This window comes from Panthera tigris, chromosome B2, assembly GCF_018350195.1.
Source record: "Panthera tigris isolate Pti1 chromosome B2, P.tigris_Pti1_mat1.1, whole genome shotgun sequence".
Lineage (NCBI taxonomy): Eukaryota > Metazoa > Chordata > Mammalia > Carnivora > Felidae > Panthera > Panthera tigris.
The window spans coordinates 64160183-64186492 of NC_056664.1; the positions used below are offsets into that span (position 1 = coordinate 64160183).

Genomic DNA, 26310 nt, shown 5'->3' on the forward strand with positions numbered 1-26310 from the left:
TCTTGAAAAAAAAAAAAACAGATCTTCAGGCAGGTTTTCAACTGTGATTTTTTTAAAATGGAGCAAAGACTTGAAGATATGTGCAATCAAGCTGAATGTATAATCTTCCTAAATGTTTAAGATCCCCCCCAGTTGTGTATATGGTATTTGCCATAATTTATTTGATAATTGTGTGTGTGTGTGTAATTGTTCTCCATTTTTCCAAAAACTTTCAAGACACATTTCACAAAAAGAAAACTTTCATTTTTGCTGTACTCATTTTTTTGTTTAATATCTAATGAAATTGCATACTTATAATAAATAAAAAGAAATTAAAATAATTAATTAATCAAAATAAATAAAAGTGGCATACAGTTGTGGCAATAAATGCAAGTGACTCTTGATTAGCATACAACTCCAAAGGGACAACTGAGGTATGCAGACATTCTGAGAGATGCCAACCAGCCGGTGTTTAGTGGGCCCTCTGGACCAGCTGGCCTTGTTAGGAGGGGAAGGAAGAACATCTGTTGCTGTGGTGATTTGCGTTTAAGAAAGGTAATAATATCTTTGCCTTTGAATCTTCACTGTGCACAGAGGACAGACATGCACCTGTAAAAACATATAATGTAGAATGTGATGGACCTAATGAACATGTGTACCAAGAGAGCAGAGAGGAGGGAATCACTATTTCTGCTTGGAACTGCTTCTTTAAGAATAGCAAAGGGGAGAAATGACACGGCAAGTTCCAAGGCAGTGATGTGTGAAAGAACCACGCAGAGCTTGTGGCCATGTCTAACTACTGAGAGTATCAGATTATTCAAACTGAAGAAATGCCAAAACAAATTTATGCAAATTGTGGTAATTTTAAATGTTTACCTTTAATCAATTAAAACCATTAACACATATAAAAAGTGCTGTTCAAAAGAAATCACAGGATTTATTTTAAAAAGCCATCCAAGCAGTTGAGGCCTAGATGGGACATATTAAAAATCGTACGATAAACATTTGATGAATATCCTGTCAGTGTATTTATGTGGCTGTATGTGTAATATCATCTGGAGAATAATGCAAAAGCCTAACTTTGAAGTGGTTATAAATGTTCCACCATAGCCAAATGGCTCTCCTCCATGCATGCCTACTTGTTCATATATACCTGGATCATGGCATATTAAGGTGATTGCAAACTGAAAATGGTTGCGAATGGATGTGATGTTCAGTATGTTTTAAAGAGCCACATTAACCAAGCAATAATGGAAGATAAGAAATTATTAAGGGCCTTGAAGCTATGCTAAAAAAAAATTGGAATAAAGGTAACAGAGAACACAACAGTTCCCCTCTCTGAAAAAAAGCTATTGGCAGTCATAAGCCAATATTGTATCTTCCCATTTTTTATATCATTTCCGTATAATACTGTGATGCTCTCCTAGAAGTATTGAATTATTGTGTACCCATCAGACTGGATAACAAATACTGAAAAATACCGTTAGTTCAGTAACTTGGGATGTGGAATGATTTGGCTTTAAAGATAAAATTTTGGCTTCGGTTGAATATGAAAAATGTTCCAGAAATACTCAGCACTGCAGCTTTGCACAAATTCTGATCTAGATAAAGTATCCCAGGCTCTCACAGTTTCTGCTGTTCTTCTACATGCTTCCAGCATCATCATTCACTCTGACATAATCTACAAGGGATTTGGCCAGCAATGTCTCTCCCTATGGTGCTGTATCTTTACCCTAGCAGGTATGGCTCATGGTGATGGATGTCATAAACACACACAGACAGCATGAACATAAAAAGGTTGTGGGGGTCTCAAAGAAAAGAGTAGGCAGAGTGATGCTATTTGTCAAAGAATGTGATGATCAAGTCTATTTTCTCATAGTTGTTAATAACTCCACACTTTTTAAAGAAAAAGGGAGTATACTTTTGGAAACATTATCAGGGAGGATACCTTTTAATTGAAGGAAGTATATTTGACAGTAAGTCATGGATGGATTTTTAAGAGCGACGAATACTACTATAATGAGCACCCGTAAACTAGAAGAAATCATGAGGTAGTTGACAGCTTTTCAAGCATTAAAAACTATCCTTTTAGCCCTGAGTCATAGAGTTTGATTCTTTCAGGCTTGGCCAGGCACTGACAGGGCTAACATGTTGACGTGCAACACGATTGACTGAATGGATTAAGGAAGATTTAAAAATATACTTGATATTTCTAGGAGTCATGCAAATGTAAAATTGTTTGAAATTTTGATTTTTTACTTATCTTGAAGTTTATTTTCCATATGGATTTAAAAGATCTAGTTTAATTTATTAGATTATAATGTTATAATTCAATTATTGATCAATAACATGACAGAATTTTAAAAGCCAGTGCAAAATGGAATATGGGGTAGAGGTAATGAAATGTGAAGGTCATACTTTTGGATTTTTGCATTAATGATCAGACTCAGATGTCTGAATGGGCCCTGAGGTGATCATTTGTTTGGCCTTGTTTAAGAGATGCAATTGTGAGCTGAAGTTTGTGTGTCTTGTCTCCATTTACAACTTGTTCCATTTGGAACTTAAGAGTTTCTGGCTCTGCCTATATATATATATATATATATATATATATGTATATATATGTATGTATATATATGTGTGTATATATATATATATATATACACATAGAGAGAGAGAGAGAGAAAGAGAAAGCACATGTGCATGCAAGACAGAGGCAGAGAGAGAGACAGTGAGAGAGAGAGAGAGAGAGAGAGAGAGAATCCCAAGCAGGGTCCATGCTGTCAGCCAGATGCAGGCTGGAACCCACGAACTGTGAGATCATAACCTACGCTGAAATCAAGAGTCAGATGCTTAATGAACTGAGACACCCAGGCGCCCCACAAAGGGCAATATGTTTTTACTGATTTACAATAAGAAGAAATTTATTATATATCAGTATATATAAATATAAATGTATAATATAAACATAGTATTTATAGAAACATCTCTAGCTATTATACAAATATTAGTTATGTATATTATGAATCTATATAAGTTATATAAATGTACATATGAAACAAAAGCCTCGCAAAACAAACTTTATTCTTCCTACTAGTAATGCTTTTTGACCACTTTTAGGGACCAATGTGATATGTAGGGTTCTCAGATCAGTGCGTCAGCACTATCCTGGCCCAGTCTCATACAATTCCACAAAAGAAATGCTGTGCAAGCCATCAAGAGTAATTCTACTCCAACGCATGAGGCCAAGCTTACTGTCCTATAATCTATTCTATTATTTCACAATTTACAAAATGCCTTATGACCCTCTAGATTGACCATTCCCATTTTTTTTTTTTTGCCTTTCTAGCTCTCCATTTGTGTTCTGAGAAAATTTGATCAGCTCAGTTTGAATCAAATGTCTGTGCCTTCATTATTTAGCTGTAGACAAAAAGAATAGGATGTAGTCCTGGTATGATTAATTTCTATCCCAAACTTTCTGCATTAAAGGGGCTAATTCCAGCAGGTGGGTATTCTCTGAAGCAAGCAGTCACCCTAGGTATCATGTATTTAAGACATGAATATGCCTGGGATTTTGGACCCCACTTCTAAGCTTCTTAACAGTTCTAGTCCAGGAGACATTGACCAGTAGGAATTGCTACCTGATTTTACTGGAGGAGAATCCAAGAAATAAAGGATGAGTGATTTACTCAGAGTTCCATGGAGACTCCATGGAAGAGACAAGGCTAGATCCATGTCTTTTTTTAAAATTTTTTTTAATGTTTATTTATTTTTGACAGAGAGAAAGAGGGAGGGAGGGAGAGAGCACAAGCGGGGGAGGGGCAGAGAGAGAGGGAGACACAAAATCTGAAACAGGCTCCAGGCTCTGAGCTATCAGCACAGAGCCCAACATGGGGCTTGAACCCACAGACCGTGAGATCATGACTTGAGCTAAAGTCGGACACTTAACCAACTGAGCCACCCAGGCACCCCTAGATCCATGTCTTCTTACTCATAGTCTATGGCACTATATTTCTTTCAACACAGTGGACTTAGAAACCTTACAGGTATTAAAACTGCTTTGTTCATATCATTTCTTCAAAAAAGCCAAAAAAAAAAAAAACACCCCAAAACACCCCACACAGTTTTTGTTAGGATGATGCTCTTCAAAAAGTTATGTTCTTTGCTATATATCTTATGCAATATATAATGACTCATTTGATCTTTGCTCTGGTATTCATATAAGTTTAGCAGTCTATAATTTCCTGTGACACTCCCTTTTCCTTTTTATTAGATAAGGAAAACATTTCCCTTCTTTCATCTTTTGTGTACATGTTTTGTGTATCCTTTATAATTTCTCAGATCGAAGAGCGGTTCTGTAGTGACAGCAGTAAACCAATTTGTGATCCTTCAAAAAGATTCAGTGCAAGTAAAATTATTACTCTGTGTTAACAAAGTAACATATGACACCTAATACATTTTACTCTGATCTTCATGTCCATAACTCTGGCTTTTACAGAATTATGTCTATGAGAGTATATTTTAAAATGTGCAACAGACATTGGTCAAACTGAAAGCAAAGATTTTTATGCTTTTCCTTTTTAAAAAAAACAATTTAGAACCAATGGTGTTATGCCGATGGGCATTCTGGGGAGCATTAAGGGCTACTGGTTGAGGACACTGGCAGCCCCAAGCTGAGAATTCAAAACCCTTTCTGGGTCTCTGTCAGGATCCTGGTGTAAAGATTTTTTAGTAAATATACGATACCCAGACAAGAGCCCACACTTGGTCTAAATCATGATGACTATATTAGACTTGCTGACTACCCCATTAAATCTCTACAATGAAGAATAATGCTTTAAAAGTGGGTGTGTGTATTTCAAAACAGATGTTTAATTCACAATGTAGATGACTACTTTTTTTTAAAAAAAGAAAAGGTTCCAGTAGAGGAAGAAATATAAGTAATGAACTCAGCCAGAGGTCAGGAAGGAATTCAGCTGGAGGTAATAAATCTGTTTTGTCAGAAGTTACTATCAGATTGTCATCATCATAGGAAAATCTCTGGTTTCTCTTCAAAAGTCTGAGCATGGTTTTTAATTCTTCTCTGATGTTTATTCCCACTACCTGGCTCTTCATGGAGAGGGGTTCAAAGGGTTCAATATTTTCTAAAACTTACTGGATTTAATTCTCCTCTTCCCCTTGGTGACTAAAAAGATTGCAACCTATACATCCATTGCCCTTCCCTGCCCCCACAAAATCTCTGATCCTGGTTTTCCAAGAATGAACTTTAGTTGCTTCCTAAAATTATCATTCAATACTACCAGGAATTGAGAAATCAAGAGTACTGAGTGAGAACTTTTCTGCCAAGGCAAGGGCCAAATACATCCAAAGAACATTTAAGGGCAGAGGGCGAGTGATCTGTATCCCCCACTTCTGAAGCCTTTTGCTGCTCATGGGTCTACCCTTCCTTCAGGGGAACTTGTTCTCCCCTTTAAGGACTTGCTTATCCCAGCCTACCAGTGGATGATAGGGCTGTTCTGTTCACCTGCTAGTTCTCCCTGCAGAAGCTGTCTTTGTCATATTTAAAATGAGCCTAGAGATAAGATAGGCCTGCACTGGGATAAGTTCAGAGTGCCTGGCTGAGGTTGGTAGTAGCAGAGCATGGAGTTCTGGGAGTGTCCAAATTATTTATCCTGATTTATAGTAAGCATTCCACTGGATTCAGGGGTAAAGTGATTACTTTATGAGAATAGTTTCCTGCAGAGAACAGCCATGAGGGGCTGGTTTTTCAGTGACACATATTAGATGATTCCCCAGGGTGGGGCAGGAATATCTCTCTGAGGAAGTCATTACTTCCAGGTTGAGCTATCAACAAACCATTCCCTGTCTTTGGTCTAATTAAACTATACACATTTTGGGGGTGGGGTATAAAACAGAGCTGCTGACATGTCAGCATTTATGCTGCTGACACAAATGTTCTGCGTATAGTTGATGTGAATGGTGCTGACATAAACCTTCTCCTTGAGAACAGCTGCTAGAGGTCCTTTTTTCACTATCTTCCAGCGGATTAACTACAAGCATTGTCTGGGCTAAGAGTTGAAGCATCTGCTACTGATTTTCCCTCCTCTAATAGGACAAACCAACCTATCGATTTTTCAATTACTTATTTCTTTTATGCCAATAACTACCTAAATTAGAGCATGGCTTCTTTTCAAGTTCGGTATTAGAAGAGCACAGTACTGATTACCTTTGTACTAGAGTCTTAGTTTGCAGGGCTTTAAAGATGACATTTAGTTTAAGGCTAGAAAATAGAGGCATGATTATTGTTGTTGCATTAAATAAGTTACACTGTAATACAGATTTCATGTTAATACGACTTTTGAATGATTGACTTAACTGACAGTTGCCACTGGTGAGAATTTTGTAGAGCAATGTGAGGAAAGCTGCAGATCTTCTTCAGGGAGAATTGTGCACCCCCTCAACATCATACACACAAATTTAAAGGGTTTAAGAACTCCTAAAGTCACCTATGAAGCAGAGGTCAAGAGCCTCCTTCACTGACATGATCAGAGATGGCATTTGCCACCTACATTCAGGTGTACATTATCCCCAATAAGGATTTTTTTTAATGTTTATTTATTTATTTATTATTTTTTTAGATAGAGAGCGAGCAGGGGAGGGGAAGAGAGAGAGAGGGACCGAATCCCAAGCAAGCTACACACTCAGCACAGAGCCTGATGTAGGGCTTGAAATCACAAATTGCAAGATCATGACCTGAGCTGAAACCAAGAGTCCAATGTTTAACCGACTAAGCCACCAAGGAACCGCCCCCTCCCCCTCATAAGGCTTTTAAGAGATCACATCTTCCCCCCTAGTATCTTTCTGTAATATTAATACTCAAGAATTTTGTGAATTAGCAGGATCTATTGGGTCTTGGAGGTGTATTAGTTCAAGTCCTCCAAAAAGCTAGTGTCAAGGCAGGATTAGATGTGCAAAAGATACACTGGGAGGAAATGCCAGCAAGGGATAAAAAAGGAGGGAGCAGTAGCTGGTAGGTGACCCTCTCAGCCTGGAAGCTGATCTGACACCTGTGAAAAGCAGAAGGATTCGATAGGAAGAGTCTCAGACCACAGTGCTATTCTAAAAAGTCTCCCGAAGGCCAACTGAAAGTCCTTGAGCAAAGGCTGCACATTAGAAGAGTTCCCCATAAGGCAGGATGGCCTGCAGCTAGTGACTCTGCCTGCCCCAGCTCTGCCTGGGAGAAGCTGAGGGTGGGAGGAACATTGTTCCAGGCATGAATGCTGTGGCAGATTCGGAGATGTGGCCCCTGGAGGCTGCCCAGCAAACGTTCCCTGTTTAGGGACTCTGGAAAGGGTATCTGAGCAGTGGTCTTCGTGGCCACTACACGGGGATAAGAGGGTCTTTGTAGGTACAGAAAACACAAGTTCTTTTTTCTCCCACTTCATTACATTTTGAAAGCTGCTACTCTTTGGCCAGTGTGACTCTACCAGCCAAAGTGTATACAGGCACAGGTAATAGAATATAGTAAAATTGTGTCTTAGTTTCTTGCCTCCGTACAATACTGTAGCCACTCTTATTGTTCAGTAAGGGGCTGGGGAGGTGTGAACATTGTCCACAGAGGTTAAATACATCAGCTTTTTACCAAAACCTTTACCTTTTGTCCTGGGGCACTCAAAACAACAAGATTCCTGTTTAACAGGAAAGGGCACATAATTAAAAATTGTTGTTTAAGGTGTGCTGTTTCAAAGGGGCACATGCACCCCCATGTTTATAGCAGCACTATCAACAATAGCCAAAGTATGGAAAGAGCCCAGATGTCCATCGACAGATGAATAGATAAAGAAGATGTGGTATATATATACAATGGAGTATTACTCAGAAATCAAAAAGAATGATGGGGCGCCTGGGTGGCGCAGTCGGTTAAGCGTCCGACTTCAGCCAGGTCACGATCTCGCGGTCTGTGAGTTCGAGCCCCGCGTCAGGCTCTGGGCTGATGGCTCGGAGCCTGGAGCCTGTTTCAGATTCTGTGTCTCCCTCTCTCTCTGCCCCTCCCCCGTTCATGCTCTGTCTCTCTCTGTCCCAAAAATAAATAAAAAACGTTGAAAAAAAAATTAAAAAAAAAAAAAAAGAAATCAAAAAGAATGAAATCTTTCCATTTGCAACTATGTGGTTGGACTAGAGGGTATTATGCTAAGTGAAATTAGCCAGTCAGAGAAAGACAAACATCATATGACTTCACTCATATGAGGAATTTAATATACAAAACAGATGAACATAAGGGAAGGGAAGCAAAAATAATATAAAAACAGGGAGAAGGACAAAAGAGACTCTTAAATACAGAGAACAAACAGAAGGTTGCTGGAGGGGTTGTTGATGGGGTGACAGGCTAAATCGGTAAGGGGCATTAGAGGGAGGGAACTTGTTGGGATGAGCACTGGGTGTTATACGTAGGGGATGAATCACTGGAATCTACTCCTGAAATCATAGTATGAAATGCTAACTTGGATGTAGATTAAAAAATAAATAAGTAAAAAAAAAATTGTGGTTTAGGTATAGAGCCCGCAATACTTACCGAAGTCTGACAGAAGTCATGCTAATATCCAGTGTCTCTGTTTGGATTAAGTCCAAAGCTTGGTGTCCAGTTTGTTTTTGTTTTTTTTATCTCTGTCCCCCCCACCAGCTATGTGGCCTATGGGCCTCTTTCTTTCACTTTTACAAAAGACACATGGAGGATTCTCTTCCCTAAACTATAGAGCAGAGAGGGGCTGCTCTCCTGTGGGCTGTGTTCTCCAGGGGAGTGAGCTGCACTAGAAGTGGGCTGGATGGGAGAGGAGGGTAAGGAGTCAGGGACAGGCTGAGGAATGCCAAAGAGAGCTCCTCTGTGGTAGGAAAGTGAAATGCTCCCAGGGCTTGGGGGTTTTTGATAAATAAAAAAAAATTACTATGCCATGCCAGACCCTGTACTAGGTGCTCAGGACATATAAGTGAACAAAATTAAAAAAAATCCCTGCCCTTTTGTAGCATACGTTCTAGCAGGGAGACATTGATATGTATGTGAACAAAATGCACAATTCAGTTATATCTAAATACATATACTCCTGTAAGCACGGCTTTTCTTAAAATTGCTTTTCATCAGCAATTGCCTCATCTGCTATTCCCAGAAGGAGAAATCTCTTCCCTCTGTTTTCTTTGTCCCTTTTAGATTCTTTCATCTTGGCTTCCTGTTTCTCCCCCAGGGAAGGGAATACTTCCTTTGCAGAAATTCATCAAGTATAACTTCCAGAAAGTCACTGACAGAGTAAAATGACCCTGCCTGTATTATTTAGTTAATATTTTTTGATCTCTGACAAGTTGGCTTTTTCAGTAGATCTTAATACATTTCCCAAAACCAGTTCAGAAAATAGATTTCAAACATAATTGGCTAAAACCAAATTAAAACACACAGGTTTTCAGTTCTAAAATCGATGGCATTAACCTAGTGGACAGGCATGGTACTGGATAAAGACAGCCACAAGTCTCACTGATTATGATCCGAAATCCACAGATCTCCTCAGTAAAAAAATAGGGAAAGAGATAATAAAAAGTACTCAGCTGCGAGGAAGGCAGACATTTTGATTCTCCCTTTGCTACATTAAATAATACATCCTGCAATCTAGAGAGATAGGAGGAGAAAGCCAAGTGAGAAATAATGACTTCAAGTGTATAGGGCTCACAGTTAAACCCTGACCCTATTTCAGGGCCCAGCCCTAGATCAATTGATAATACACAATTTCAGCTGGATTTAATGGAAGACTTTCTTTCTTTTTTCTTTTTCTCTTTCTTGCTTTCTTTTTTTCCTTGAGGAAGGGACTATTTAAGGTCCTAAAGGTCTTCTGGGTTCATCTTTAGGGAAAAACCAAAACTGAGTTGATTCTTATTTAAAATTAAATGATACACTTTAAAAGACAGTATCAGTGAATCCTCAAACTGCTTCTCAATCTCAACTCCAGGCCTATACATAGATTCTATTTCTAACTTCTTAAATTAAAAAAGCAAAAATTATCTTAGTAGCTATGGGCAGTCGACACTTTAATGAAACTTGATTAAAGCCAACATTCAATTAAAAGACAATGTAGGTCACAACCTGAAATAATTTACAGAATGTATGGAAACATCCTTCATCCCTGTTATGAACATTTTCAAGAACAGGTCACACTGTCTTTACTCCCTTTCCTCACTGGCTCCAGCTCTGTTCTGCTGTTTGGTGAGGCTGCTCTCCTTTACAGTGACAGAGGCTCCATCCGTCCATCTCTGGCTCATCTTCAACACTCTCTGTACCTTTGGCCTCACCCTCTTTTAAAATTGCTCTTTTCTTGGCTCCTGTGACCATCTGTTTTCTTGGATCATTTCATTTGGCCTTTCGCAGATTTCTTCACTGCCTCCATTCTTTTCCTCTTTTCTTAAATAGAGGCAGAATCCCCAAATCCAGGCATTGGTCCTCTCCTCTTCAATATCATCCATACCATAACCTCCACAGCTGTGCTTTAAGCCCCAAACTTTTCTTAAAGCATCAGCTCTGAATTGGAATATACAACTACCTGCTGAGCATCTTAAAATGGATGTTCCTCTGCATATCATGTTCTGAAACAGTAATTCATTTTCTGTCCCCTTCTTACTCTATGTTTTCAATATCATCTCTTTTTGTTCTTTCTGTCTCTTGGGCCAGAAAACTTGGTCAGAATCATCTTCGAATCCTTCTTCTCTCTCATTCTCTACATTTAATCACTTGGCTACTTGAATCTATTTTTTTTTCATAATTATGAATTTCCATTCCCAATGCCATTTTTCATAATTAGGCTTATAAGAGGCTGTCTGGATTACTATAATAGCCTTTTAACTGGAATTCCTTTTTCTCTCTCCCTTTCTTTAAGAAATACTGATCAACTCCGTGTCATGTGCTGACATCGTGCTGGAAGCTTGGGAAACAAAAGGAATTAGACCAGGCTCCTTCTTTGAAGAGCTCACAATGCAGTGGAAAAGAAAGATGTGAAAGATACTCCCATAAATCATTGCACACATGGATGGTGTGTAGGTGGCCCAGAGAAAGGGGTGATTTTTTTTTTTTCAGGAAGTGGGCAGAGGACCTTAACAAGGGCTTAACACAGAAGGTGGCTTTGGGGCTGAGATTTGTGGGATAGGATTTCATCAGATAGAGAGTCATGAAGAGGGCATTCTGGGCCAAGGTAACAATGTGCACAAACTCACAGACACAACAAGGTGTGAGGTTTGTTTAGCAGTCTGATGTCACTGAATGCAGACTAAGTGGGAGCAGGAGACTGGACAGTGAGTTGGGCTGGACTGTGAAGTGCCTTGAATGAGGTGTGTGGGTTTTGTTCTATAGAGACTTTGGAACCATTGCTTTCACTTCCCACATCTAACTAAATACTGAATTCTGAATACAATCAATACACTGATGTTTGAATCTAATCTATTTTCTCCAATGCCACTGACTCTGTTTTGTTTCTGCCCTGACTCTTGGGGGCTTTTGGCCAAATTCCCCTTTATAAGAATAAGAACATTTCTGTATCCAATCCTCAACATTTAATTAACTACATTTTCCTTTTCTTATAGAAAACAAATGGGATTTGGCAATATATGGCAATATCAGGATCTGTGTACAAATTTCTTAGAAGACAATCTACACACACACACACACACACACACACACACTTTTTCATTAAAATATGGTTGTCTGAGAAATGTCCCCATCTAGAAATTTTGATTGCTTATTGTTTTTGGCTACTACAGAATGGAGAGATAGTTCCTCATTGGTCTAGCCTCAAATAACATTATGAGTAGCCCATGATTTCTGCCAGCCACTTATGCCCTAAGGGATATAATGAAAAGGGACAGAACACCTGCCACTGCCCCTGATGTGAATGGGAAGCAAAGTCCTCCAGGTCTGCCTTTTTAGGAGGAGTATGCCATACCTCCTTGGTGGATCCTAGGCTGCTTGGACTTTTGCAGTACTCCATCTAGGGTATTCTACAAGGCCGCTAGTATCTACTTGTCCTGAGTAGAAAATAAATGGAACTGGAGAACAAATCTTTGTCCAGTTTCAAAATGTCCTTTGGTGTTTGAAAACTTCTGTCCCATTTTTTATTATACAGAATCAAAGTAGGCCTATCTTAGAAAAGGGAACATCCCTAAATCCCTAATTTTGTAAAGATTTTTAAACAGGCTCTCACTATGCCTCACCCAGTTTGTTGTGCTACAAACTAACGATCTCCTTGCTTCCTGTCTTTCTTCTTCTGTTTATTTTACATTTTATTCTCTGATTTTGCTATTTAAAATGCATACTTCCACTTGTGTGTTTAAACATTCTAGTATGCCTCTTGTTACTTATGGGATAAAGTTCCAAATTGCTTGTCGTGGCATACCTTGCTCTGCAACCTCATCACCCCTCTTGACTCAACACCACCATATGCAATTTCTAGGAATAACCCCCAATGTATGTAAGAACTGTATAATGTGTGCCTCTATCAGAGATTCTTGCTGCAGTTAGGAATTTGTTAGGCTAAACAACCCACTAGGGAGTCTGTAGATTGATTTCTGAAGGCCCCTGAACCTCTTGAAATGAATCTTACTCATTTTGAGTAAGAAATATATTAGAGCATTTTTCAGGAGGATAAGCTCCATATCTTCTGTAAGATTTTCAAGTGGGCCTTTATAATCTCATGGTTAAGAACCACAGTAAATGTATTGAGGGCTTGGGCACTAGATAATCAAATTTGATAGAATAATATACAGAGTAAGAATGGATGTCAGTCAATGTTTTAGTCAGTTCATCAAGTCCAGAACCTCATAAAATGTAAAAGCTGAGGCCCAGGGAATTACAATAACTTGTCTAGCATTATTTACACACCGAATAACACCATTTAGATTTCATTGTGTGTTATCTTCTCTATTGTTTGTTATTTCATATACTAATATTACCTTTTCAACCACAACAAAGTGGAAGCTACTTGAAAGCAAGAGCCTTTCCTTGAGGTGCTGCTGCTGCTGCTAAAGATAATTTTTGAGTAAACTGACTAAAAACATGACTAATGGCACAGGCTAATTATTAGTAAGCATCAAACCAAGATATAAGACATATACAGTGTTCATATCGCTACTTCTTAATAGTTAGAGAACTCAATCTTCTCAAAAATCCTGGATTATGAAAATTTACTTATTTAAATATAATACACTCAATAGATCAGGCAATTTCCAAATAAGCGTGAGATTTTTTTAAATGAAGTGTTCTTGAAATGATGGATTCACATATTTGCAGATCTGAGAACACTTGTTTTTCATGTTACCCAGTGGATTTATGGAATGATTAAAGAAAGAAACTGCCATTTACCTGAGATATATTTTATTAAGCTATGGGAAGCAGAGGAACTTGCTTCACATTTTTGTTTAACCTTTGCCAGATATTTCAAATCCTCTCATCGTTTTACTGATTTATAAAAGGGCTTAGGAATGGTTTTATTTTGTTAGAGAGCTAAAGTGCCCTCTCCTGTTTCTTTTCTGTCACTACAGTCAAATATCAGTTAAGATACTTGATTTAATAGAAAAGTTGTCCTTATAGAAATAAAAGCAATAAATTCATTCTGATAAAACTAAATTAAAACTATGGATTCTAATTATAACAAAGGAAATTATCATTAAGTAAACATTTACACATTTTGTAATTTGATCTGCAAGTAAAATCCCAAATATTTGTCTTAATCATGTTTTTGTCACTTATGTTTTATATTAAAAATGCAAATTCTTGTTTATAGAGAACACTTTCAACTTTTGACATTTATGTAGCCTAAATTGTTTACCATGTTGACTAATATCTTTTTTAAAAAGATGAATCAAATAAATATGTTTCCAATTTAAATGTTCAGAAGCACAAAATCATTAAGGAGGGCCAATCATGATTTTATTCATGTAATTAACTAAATTTACCACTGAGAAAAGAATCTCCATCTTGTTAAGATGTTGTGTGATTAATATTCTGAATAACCTAAAAATACAACTTTTGAAGCTTGTTGCAAACTTAAATTTTGACTAATAATTATGTATACTAGTTCGCTTCACTACAAGATCTCAAGTTAGGTCAGATTCATTTCAACTGCTATTACTAACAGCATAATTAAAAAAATAAAGAAATGTTATCTCCAAGTCTTAATATTTCAGTTATCTACATGCTCAGGGGCTTAGAATCTGTAGAGAACACTCTTTTAGGAGTTCATAAATCTAATCACTGCAGAAAATTTCTCTCTTTCTCACTCTCTTTTTCATAAGACCGACTATTCCATCACTTCCATGGTTATTAAAATTTTCTAGCTGTTGGTAACTATTCAGTTCTTGCACAAAGACACAAATCCTGGCTGCTGGCCTTTTGGCATCTGCTAATATTTTCATAGACCTCAACTGAACTTTCAGTCTGTTCATCGAATTTCAGAGGCTGACAATAGAAACCACTTCTATTTGTCTTTTAACCCTTCACTTTTAATCCTTTCCATAATCCACTTGAAAGTACTGTATTAGCCAGTTTACGGATAGACAGAGAAAAGAAGAAAATCTATTGTCTCTCTGTAATGTTTGAGTTTCCCTTCCCTTTTCATCCAGAGAAAAGCAAATTAAGCAAACAATCAAACTGGGGGCAATACGGTGCATATAACTAAGATTAATATTGGATGAGCCTTAAACTTATAACAGTCATTTGAGCCTCTCCTGTGTGCCAAAATTAGTCAGCAGAAGCAGCTGTAAAAAGCACATACAAAAAAAGGGGAAATGGCTTAGCAGTGAGGAGCAGAAGCAAGCAGGGCCTGCAAAAGAATAGTGAACTCACACTTAACAAACTACAGAACTAGAAATTTGCCATAACACACAGGTTCTTCTTGGGTTCGTCAGTTAGGCACTCCCACCTTTTCTGAAGCCCTGGGAAGAATAGTTTTCTGTTTCCCTTCCTCACCCTCATGGATTCTTACTCCAAGGGAAGAGGCATGGCCTGCCTGTTTGGTGACTGTTCTGCCCCTGCTTCTGAAAGGTCAGCAGGTCTGGATCAGAGCTCAGACCATCTCAAGGTAGATGGAAGGCCGGTCTCTGCATCAGCAGTTCTAGGTGAGAGGGCCTCCTTTGCCTAGTGGCCCTTCCTCAGGTAGGTTAGCCCCCGGGCGAGGGAACCCTATCATGGACATACTGACATAAGCTGTAGTCTCCAAGTGAATGCTACTGGTAATAAAAATGTTAGGTGGACACCTGGAAAATGATAAAGGTCTGATTTATTATGATGCAGTTGGTCTCTGCCATATTTTCCCCTGTGTTCTGAGAACAGTTGTATTGTCAGCCAGTGAGCCTGTAGGGTAGGTAGTCTTGGCCGAGTTTTATAGCATGTCCACACTGCAAATCCTCTCAGCCAATGAGGTTTGTTGTCTGTTTGTTTTTATTTTTAACACGCTATACTGAACGCATGGCTTCTGCCATGTGTGTTGTTTAATTAGTTGTGCCCAATTTTTCTGACATTTGTGTTTTGGCAAACCTTTTAGACTTATAATGTCATACAACTTTATGGAAGTAGAAAGGTGGAACCAGTTGCAAATAAGAGAAGCTTATCATGATGCAAATTAAAAATGAGTTTTATATGGCCTTTAAAGGAATGTTTGCAGGAACACAAGATAAAAATAAGTGACAATTTGGAATTGGTGGAAGTTCTTTAAAGACCTGAGGAACATAATAAACTTTACGGCAGTCAAGAAAGATTGACTAAGAGTCATGTCAACAGTAGATAGAACATGTGTACAGATTCATAGGATTTGAAGAAGAGAACAAGTGCTGGATGCCAGAGGCAGCCTATCTTTTTAGGAATTAAGCTACCCTGTTCCAGTCCTAGAATCAGCCATTTCTCCTAGAAGCCTCGGTTTCATTTAGTGGGACCGAAGTCTGGGTGCTAGGTTTGCTTGTTGCTACTCTGGCCTTTGCTCTTTGGCCCTTTACAGTGAAGAGAACCAGGATGCATATGCACATGTATGTATATGCCGGCATACCAGTATACAGACACCCATACATATACACATGTGGATGTACATATATGTGCACATAAGCTTCATGTAAATATTTCCTAAAATCATGAGTTTACACCAATACCTCCGGTTCTAATACACTCCCAATGGGTTCTTTCTTGTCTTCCAGCCTTCCATATTTGTATATCCTTCTTCCATAGTGAGAATTCTAGTTTCCAACAACATCAAGCCATTTACTCATTTGTTCGATCCTTTATTTAGTACATCTAAAATAGTTTCAGAATTGCTTTTCCCATGACATTAGAATAAACAACGTACTAAGAAGAGTTTGGGATTTATTCGTAGTCTCACTCTCCATGTACCCCAAGATAAGGGTATATGGTCAAATACTGTGTTCCTCTCCCTCCCTCCCTACCTGTCTCCCTTCCTTAAGTGTGGCTATAGTATTCATGTGAAATACAAGTAGGCTTGTGTGTTTCAGTTTGCTTTCAGTTTTAACAGTTTCCTTGTATTCTTGACTTAATTTAATTTTTTGAATATGTAGAATAATAATATGATTTTGAAAGTCAAACAATACAAAAGGGTATAATCTGAGATGCTTCACTGCTTCTTGTATTCCTTCTACACAGTTTCTGCAACCCCTTGTAGACAACCAATTACATTGTCTTCAGGTTTGTGCTTCTTGTGTTCCTTTTTGTAATGATAAGCCATTGTGTGAATTTGAAAGTTTCCCCCTTATTTTTACACAAAAATTAGCTCACTAGATACTTTTTTATGTATTTTTCTTTTTTCACTAGTAATATCTTCTGGAAATCATTCCATACCAGCACATAGATCTCCTCCTAATTGTATTTCACAGTTGCATAGTACTCCATTGTGTTGTGTTTCATAGTTGCATAGTACTCCATTGTGTGTATGTACCATCATTTATTCAACCAATCTCCTACGCTTGACAATGACAAATAATACTCTGTGAATAACTTTGTGCATTCGTGTTTTTCATATTGTTGGAGGTAGATGTTCAGGAAATATTCATAGAGGGAATTCTGTGTTGTGGACTGGTTTTGTTGCATAGAGTTGGTTAGATGGTATCAAATTCCCCTTCCTAGCGGTCACACTATTTTTCATGTTGATCAGCAATATACGGCAGTGCCTATTTTTCCACCACCTCATCAACAGAGTATATTGTCAAACTTTTGAATTTTGTCAATCTGACTGGTGAAAATAGATTTCTACTGGATTTTTTCCTCAATTAAAAAAATTCTTAATCAATTAGGCATTTAACCCTTTATCTGTGACATGCTGTGAATATTTTTTCCCAGTTTGTCAGATGTCTTTGACTTTGTTAATGTTTTTGCCATGCAAAACATTTTATTAGTTTTAACTAGTAAATAGTCAAATTTACTAACGTCCTCTTTTACTGTATCTGGGACTTTAGATCATAGCTAGAAAGCCTTTCCTTATACACACACTTTAGAAGAATTCACTTATGTTTTCTTTTGGTACTTGTATACTTTTATTTTTATATTTATATCTCTGATCCCTTTGGAGTTTATTCTTGGGTGTGATGAAAATAATGGATCTGCTTTTACCTTCTTCCAAGTGGCTATCCAGTCATCCCTATGCTATATGTTAAACAGAGCATCTTTGCTCCAGTGATTTGAGATACCTCTTTTATCATAAACTAGATTTGTATATGTAGTTGGATCACTTTCTGGGAGTTTTATTCTTTTTGATTGGTCTGATGGCTTCTTCTTGTGCCAATACCATACCATTTAATAACTGTAGCACATTTTTATAGCTGGTTGCAGTTCTTTCTCTTGTCCCCCAACCCCCACTGCCACCCGCCACCCTACAGATCTTCCTATTCAGTAATTTCCTAGCCATCCTTGTGTTATTTTTCATTTTTATTTTTTAATAAAACTAAAATTTTAATCAACACAAAGGTCACTTTCACTATATTATTATTAATGAATCATACTTAACTTGGATTATGGGAAATGCTTTTGTAAATGGAAGAATGATAGCCATTTTATTCCTTCTCTTTATGAGTTGAGTATATAAGAAAAATATTTTAGTTTAATACAGCCTTGAAAAGAAGTTAATTTTATTGCCTGGTTCGTAGTATCTTCTCATTCTTCTTACTTTTCATCTCTCATCAAAAATCCATCCCACCAAGGGGGAAAGAAAACCATGCCATCATCGTGTTCTGGTAGCTTCTTCTTCTGGACTTTACAGTTGAAAACAATCTTTTATCTCATCACTCTTTGAATTAGTAGAATCCTCTATTGTATGTATTTATGGTTCCAAAACTAACTCAAGACAATTGTAGCCCACTGTTTCTGCCTTGGGATTATTTCTATACTGACATGCCCCCTAAAAGAAACCAGAGAAGATTAAACCAGCCCTGTTTTATCGTGGTAAAGCATGCTACTTTAAATTAGAGTAAGTAAAACTATGATCAATTTTCACCTGCTTTGAATCTGTGATTCAAGAAATTATATCTGTTGACCCCAGTGTTCCATGAAGATCTATTATGCCTTAAAAATTCAGATCCTATTTTTAAAAAAGGCAGAGAAAAGGGGCGCCTGGGTGGCCCAGTCAGTTAAGTGTTTAACTCTTGATTTCAAATCAGGTCATGATTTCATGGTGGTGAGATTGAACCCTGTGTCAGGCTCAGTGCTGGGCATGGAGCCACTTAAGATTCTCTTTCTCCCTCTGCCCCTCCCCCAATGCATGCACGCAAGCTTTCTCTAAGAAAAAAAAAATTTGGATCCTATAGAATTTATGTTTATCATCATAGTACATTTTCTTTTGTTTCTGGCATAAATTAGCATTTAAAAAATTATATTCCCCATAAAGTTCCTTCAAAAAGAGAACGATTCTCTCATTAATTGTGGAAGATATTTTGTAATCTCAAACTCACACCACATATTTTAGTTGATCAACAGAATTTTACACTCCATTGACACAGTCTAAGGCTTTAAAAAAAAAGCACTCAAAAAATAAAAGTAAAAGAAAATAATGAGAATGCAGCTCAAAAAATGTATCACACCAAATTAGACACTAAATTCTATGTGTCTATGAAAAGCCAATGGACCATTTCATGAAGGCTTAACTTTTCAATCAGAAGAGATTGCCCCTCAATGCTAAAGAACTTTCATTTTAGAAAACTTTGTGATTATTCTTGCTGTTGAAACTTTTAAGCATTTTATCAGTCAGTTTAATGTCTTTTGTGAATTTTCATTTGATATATTTTCCCATTTTTTCTATTAAAGTCTTTGTTTAATTATTTAAGAGTGTCTCACATATTTTGTCTATTAATCCTCTCACTGTCATAAATTTTGCAGATATTTCCTCCCAACTATTATGTGTTTCCATATTTGGTTTGGCGTATTTTGATGCATAAGGTTTTAATTATCTTTATTTATATCAGTCCTTTGTATTGTGGATTTTGAAAATTCCTGTAATGCTTAGAAGATTTTCTCTCATCTTCAGATTATTTAAATATTCACCTATTTGACCTACAAAATGTTTAACTTTTTAATCCAGCTACAATTTATTTTACTGTACAGTATGAGGTGAAGATCTAACTCTTTTTCTGTTAACCAGTTGTTCTAGTACTAATTAAAGAATAATTTATTCTTTATTCATTTATAGTGATCTTTATCATAGACATAATTTTGTATGTAGGCTTTCTTTTCTGTTTCAGTGATGTATTTGTCTATTCCAGAGACAGTACTATCCATTTTAATTATTGTAGCTTTGAAAATTTTTCAATATCTTGGCAAAGCAAGTCTCTCTCAATATACTCTTTAAAAATTTTCTTGACTATTCTCACGTTTTAAAAATAGATGAACTTCCATGTAACTTAACAATTCTTTTTTTATCCAGAACACACCACATTTATTCATGTTCCCTGGAAGACTTTGTTGTTTTGTTCATTTCAATCTTTGTATGTTTCTATAGGTGATATGTTGGGTTCTCTTGGCTGGCTCTCTGCTCTGATTTCATAAAGTTGAAATCATGGTGTCCTTAAGTCTGCTTCTTTTTTGGAGGCTCTGAGGATGAATTAGCTTTCAAGATCTTTCATTTTGTTAACAGAATTTAGTTGCATGTGGTTGTGCAAATGATGTTTTCGTCTCCTTGCTGGCTGTAGGCTGGTGGTTGTTCTCAGCTTCTAAGCTCTGCCTCCATTCCTTGGCTAACAACCCCCTTTCTCTGTCTTCAAGGACAGCAATGGCTAGTCAACCATTCTCATGTTTTGAATCTTTCACACTACCCCTCTACCTCACTTCTCCTTTGCTCCATCTCTCCACACCTCTCTGACCCTGTGTGTTTATTTTGCATATGAATTTTAAGGCCAACTTATCTAGCTCTATAAAAAAGCCCATTGGAATTTTTATTGGGATCAGATTACATTTGAAAATTAACTTAGAATTGACATCTTGATGATGTTGAGATTTGCTAATAAAGAATAAGAGATGTCAGGCTCCTGGGTGGCTCAGTCAGTTGAGTGTACGACTTTTGCTCAGGTCATGATCTTGCGTTCGTGGGTTCAAACCCCGCATTGGGCTCTGTGCTGACAGCTCAGAGCCTGGAGCCTGCTTCTGATTCTGTGTCTCTTTCTTTTTCTGCCCTTCCCCAGCTCGTGCTCTGTCTCTCAAAAAATAAAATAAAACATACAAAAAAGAGATGTCTTTCCATTCTTTTAAGCCTGTTTCTGTGTCTTACAGAAGTATTTTAATAGATTTTTTCATACAGATTTTGAGCATTTCTTGTGAAATTTGTTCCTATTTTATATTTCTTGTTGCCATTGTAAATGGTTTTGTGCATTCATTATATTTTCTAGCTGGTTACTATTTGTGCATATGAATGCTACTGATTTTTACCTGTTAGGTTTATATCATGCTACCTTATTATTTTATTGTTTGAATTCATTTTATCTTTGATTCTCTAGGATTTTCCATGTATACTATCATGTAATCTGCAAACAGAGGTAGATTTATTTATTACTTCTGTACCTCTGGTTGTTTTCTCCCATCTGATTGTATTGACTATTACCTTCAGACAATGCTAGATACCAGTGGAGATAGTGGGCTTGCTAGCTTTGTTACTGACCTCAGTGGGAATCCCTCTAATGTTTCCCTGTTAAGTAAGGAAATAGCCATTCCTTACTATTTTCCTGATAGTTTTTATGAGGAATGAATACTTAATTTTGCTAAAGTCATTCTTCAACACATATAAAGAAATTCATATCATTTTTACCCATAGACATTACAATGGTAAATTAATTTGTCATCTAATATTAAGCATTTTTACATTTAGTATAAACCTTATTTGATTCTGTTGTATTTTTTAATGTGTTGTTAGAGTCAGTTCAGTAGTACTTTATTTAAAAATTTTTATATCAGTCTCATAAATTATATTGATCTACAGGTTTTTGTACTATGTTTATCAGGTTTAGATACCCATGCTTTATGTGGCTTCATAAAAAGAAGTCAAAAGTCATTCTTGACTTCTTATTGTCTGAGACAATTTATGTATCATTAGGATTGTCTGGTCTCTAAAGGTTTGATAGAATTCTCCTGTATGATCATCTGGGCTTGATGCTATCATGTGGGGTAGCTAGAAATTTGTTCCCAGTTTTGTGAAAACTGGTCTAAATTTTCTACATTTACTGGGATCAGTTTTGGTACACTATATTTGCTTAAAAATTTATCCATTTCCTCTAGGCTTTTGACTTGATTTGCATAAGGGCAAATGACTTAAAATTTTTTCTTTTGCATCATAATTATCCCCAACTTATAATTACTCATTTTGTATATTTGTGATTTCTCCTTCTTTTATTGATTAAATTAGCTAGTGCTTTGTCTATTTTTGTTTATTTTTCCAATGAACCAGGATTTTTATTAATTTGACCTACTGTTTTTCCATTCTCTATTTCATTAATTTCTGATTTTAACTCGAATAATCCCATCTTCTAATTTCATTTGATTTACTTATTTTGTTCCTTGTTCAGTGTTTTGAGTTGGGAATTTAATTATTTTTATTCTTTCATTTTTATTGATCTTGGTATATAGGGTTACAAATTATTTACATTGCTTTAAGTGCATTCCATAATTTCTGGTATATAGTGTTTTTATTATTGCTATTTTTTCAGAAATACATTAATTTTGTTTTATTCCCATTTCACCCAAGAATTACTTCATGAAAAATCTTTAATTTCCAAGTGAGATGTCTTTCATTTTTTGTTTAGTTTTATTTTCCAGTTTTAATGTATTGTGGTCAAATCAGTTTTAGTATTTCATGTTATGGAAACTATCAAAGTTTTCTTTGTGTCCTAGAACAGTGTGGTTTACAAATATGGCCTGGAGGTCTGTGGTCTGTAACTTTTCTTGTAAGTTTTTTAAAAAACATAAATGGAGAACTTAATGGAGTATTTTAAAGCATATGCAGAGTGTAACAATCATGAAGTTAGGAAACACCTCCACCTCAAACTTTTTTCCAGTGACAACTTCTTTCTCCCATTTTAGAGGAAACCACTCTACTGACACTTATAACAATTAGTTTCTTTTCTTTAGTCTTTCCACCTAAATATAAATTTCTAAACAATATGGTTTCATGTTGTCCACTTTTTACCTTATGAAAATAGAATAAGTTTTTAAAATAAAACTTATTTTGAGATAATTGAAGAGTAACATGAAATTGTGAAAGATAATACAAAGAGATCCCATTAATTCTTTCTGCAGTTTTCCTTACTGGTAGCATCTTGGAAACCTATAGCACAATTATTACAATCATAATATTGACATTGATACAATCAACAAATCTTACCCAGCAAGACCTTCAATTTTCTCCTTTTCTTTCCCTCCATCACCTCTTATCCAAGGAGTACAATCTCTTTTCTCTCTCTATAATCCTCCCCAAGAATCACTGCCTCTCTGAGGGTGCTACTTTAAGCCTTGAACATTTTCAAGCCCCTTCCCTGTAGCCAGGGCTGCGAATTACCAAATCCCAATGTGTGTTTGATAATTTATTGTAGGTCTCACTTCCCCCTATTGGCCCCTCACCCCACCTCTCTATGCATACAGGTTCACTGAGATGGTTTGCAGGTATTGGGAGCTTTGTCAGATTTTTTTTTTTCTCATAAGTGACTTGAAAGTTGCAGTGTTTTCTGTTCCCTAACAATGTTTAAGTCATAGATCCTGTGTAGTTTTATTTGTTCTTCTTGTTGATTGTAAGGTTATTTTGGGAATGTCGTGAGGAGATTTGGAATCAAGTTACTGCTATTGTTCTTCAACCTCATTTAATCTCTCTAACAGCTCTGTGAGTACTATCACCTCTCTGTCCTTTGAATAGGAGGAAACTGAGGCCCAGAGAAGTGATAGCCAAGAAATTGGTAAGTGGTACACCTGGGAATTGTTGATACACATTTAATAAACTCTCAGGGTTGAAGATATTGTAACATTTCTGTTGCTTAGATCATTGCTATAACACACACACCCATTGTGGCTACTGAAATTTCTTCTTGAGTATCTCCAGCAATAATGAACCCATTGCCTCCAAATATTTGGATTCTGTAAAATGGCTAAAAAGTTTTTTCTTGTGGTGTGTGTTGAATTCTACTTCTGTGTGTCTTTAACTTTGGTTAAGGTTATGCCTTGAGGTCATCAAGGTTCAAATCTAAACCCCTATCTTAATTCTGGTGCTTTATTGTTGGAAGTCAGAAATGCATCCTACTCTTCAACAAAACCTCTTTGAATCTCCTTTACCAAATGGCCACATTGTTTTAGACATGTCCTACTTTACTTATATCTCTATAGAAATAGACACAAAACTACTTGGAAAGTCTGACCAACATAAAATAGGACAATGTGTTCTCTTCTGGACATATCATATATTAATAAAATGTCATTGTATATATAGTGATTTGTTTTGTTTTGTTTTACCATCATGCCACTCTGTGAGTTGCAAAGGTAGTGGTTAGGACAAGCCTCGAGTCTTTTTCCACATTTGCTGATGACAAGTCACAGGTCCCTACGAGGTCCTTGTACAGGTAGCTGTCTAATCCCCAAGGCTGGACTTCTACATTTATATCAACTCATTTTCATTATATCCAGCCTTGCCCATCCTTTTGGCTTACTAGGCTTACTGAGATTTTACTGGAGCCTTGATTCATGTACTGTAAGACTCTGTCCTCTCGCTTTCTTTAAAAAAATTAATCGTAAGTCCAACAATATTTTTATCTTAGTGAACTTAAAGATGTGGTGTAGGGCAGGACTGAAACAGAGTCTTGATGCCATTCAAATCTTCCCTCTAAATTGATGACTCTTAAAGTGGTATGTTTTAAGGTATGTAACAAGTTATGGGTAGACTGTAACCCATCTTCTTTATCTGTTAAACAGTAATACACACCTACCCTAAAATGTAGCTGAACATTTGATGATCTTGTAAAACTTAGGATTCTTAGTTTTGATTTCAGATAAATGGGTCAAGTAATTTCTTTCAGTAGACTTTTTTTCAGAAAGTCTTCATTCCCTGTCTTTCTACCCCCTACCCTAGTATGGTTAATCAAAGAATAAAATTTACACATGTTATTTTTTATAATAGTTACCATTGTTTCTTTTGGTATCACCAGCGTAGGTAACATCACACACTTTCTATTAGCTCTTTATAAGCATGTATTGGCACTTTTCTTTTACCTTAGTGTTTTTTTCCTCCTTGTTATGCTGAATGACATTCCATTGGACAACTGGTTGCCTATGTGCTCCTTACATAGATTGTGACCTGATAGACTGAACAGGGAGGAATCATCACATAAGATGAGCATAAAAAGATTATTTCTAATTAAGATAGCAATTAATATATATTTTGCTGAAGTATAATTAAAATACAGTGTTATATTAGCTTCAGGTGTACAGTATAATGATTCAATAATTCTATCTAATGTGATGAGCACATTTCTGAGTGCTCATCAAGGTAAGTGTACTCTTAGTCCCCTTTATTTATCTCACCCATTCCTCCCTCCTACCTCCCCTCTGGCAACCACCAGTTTGTTCCATGTATTTAAGAGTCTGTGTGTTTTTTTTTTTTTGTATTTTTGTATGTTTTGTTTCTTAAATTCCATATACGAGTGAAATAATATGGTATTTATCTTTTTCTGATTGACTTCTTTCACTTAATATTATACTCTCTAGGAACATCCATGTTGTTGCAAATGGCAACATTTCATTACCTTTTTGTAACTGAGTAATATTCCATTGTATATATATCTCACATCTCTTTTATCCATTCATCTATGGATGAACACTTGGATTGTTTAAATATCTTGGCTATTGTAAACAATGCTGTGATAAACAAAGGGGTGCAGACATCTTTTTGAATTAGTGTTTTCATTGTCTTTAGGTATAAATACTCAGTAGTGGAATTACTGAATCATATAGTAATTCTATTTTTAATTCTTTGAGGAATCTCCATACTGTTTTCCACAGTGGTTGTATCAATTTGCATTCCCACCAACAGTGCATGAAGAGGTTCCTTTTTCTCCACATCCTCACCAATATTTGTCATTTCTTGTGTTTTTGATTTTAGCCATTCTGACAAGTGTAAGATAAAATCTCATTGTGGCTTTAATTTACATTTCCTTGATGATTAGTGATGTTGAGCATCTTTTCATGTGTCTATCAGCCATCTGCATGTCTTCTTTGGAAAATGTCTATTCAGCAATGAATATATCTTATAGCAATTTATCTTCTGTAAAATTCTCCTACATAATGCACACCCATATAAGCTTAATACAGTGAATGACCATGTTGTTCTACATGGAAGTTCAAGGATTTTTAAATGAAAGTTGGCCACATCTGTATTTATATCAAATCCCAACTCCCAGAATGAAACAACCAAAAAGCTCACCATAATTAAGCAAGTCTTAGACCAAATCCAGGGCCTACTGGAAGAGTCACACTACACAGCAGTGTCATTATAGTCTTTATTTGCCAGTTGCTATTATCAACAGAAAATGCTGATGCTGTTCATCAAGAAAGTCTTCATCCTTTAAGATACCTTAAAAATTTAACACATATGTAGATTAAACAAAAAATGATTGAAAATGGTATCCCAAAACAAATTTGTATACTAATCATCATTGTTTAATATGAACAAAAATCTTGGTATGTTTGAGATATCCCAGATTTTGAGTGTTTTAATTAACAAATGAGATATGACTTTTATTTATGTACTTACTTTTTATTTTAGAGGGAGAGACAGAGTGTGTAAGTGGAGGAGAGAGTGAGAG

General features: G+C 36.4%; 1 long non-coding RNA gene across 1 annotated transcript; it reads right to left on the bottom strand.

The window, feature by feature from the left end:
- Positions 1–308: 308 nt before the first annotated feature.
- On the bottom strand, positions 309–26295 carry LOC122238667. Its single transcript, XR_006217710.1, has 3 exons — positions 25929–26295; positions 24719–24811; positions 309–588 (listed from the first exon to the last, which is right to left on the bottom strand). It is a non-coding gene; the product is annotated as an uncharacterized LOC122238667 (long non-coding RNA).
- Positions 26296–26310: the final 15 nt, after the last annotated feature.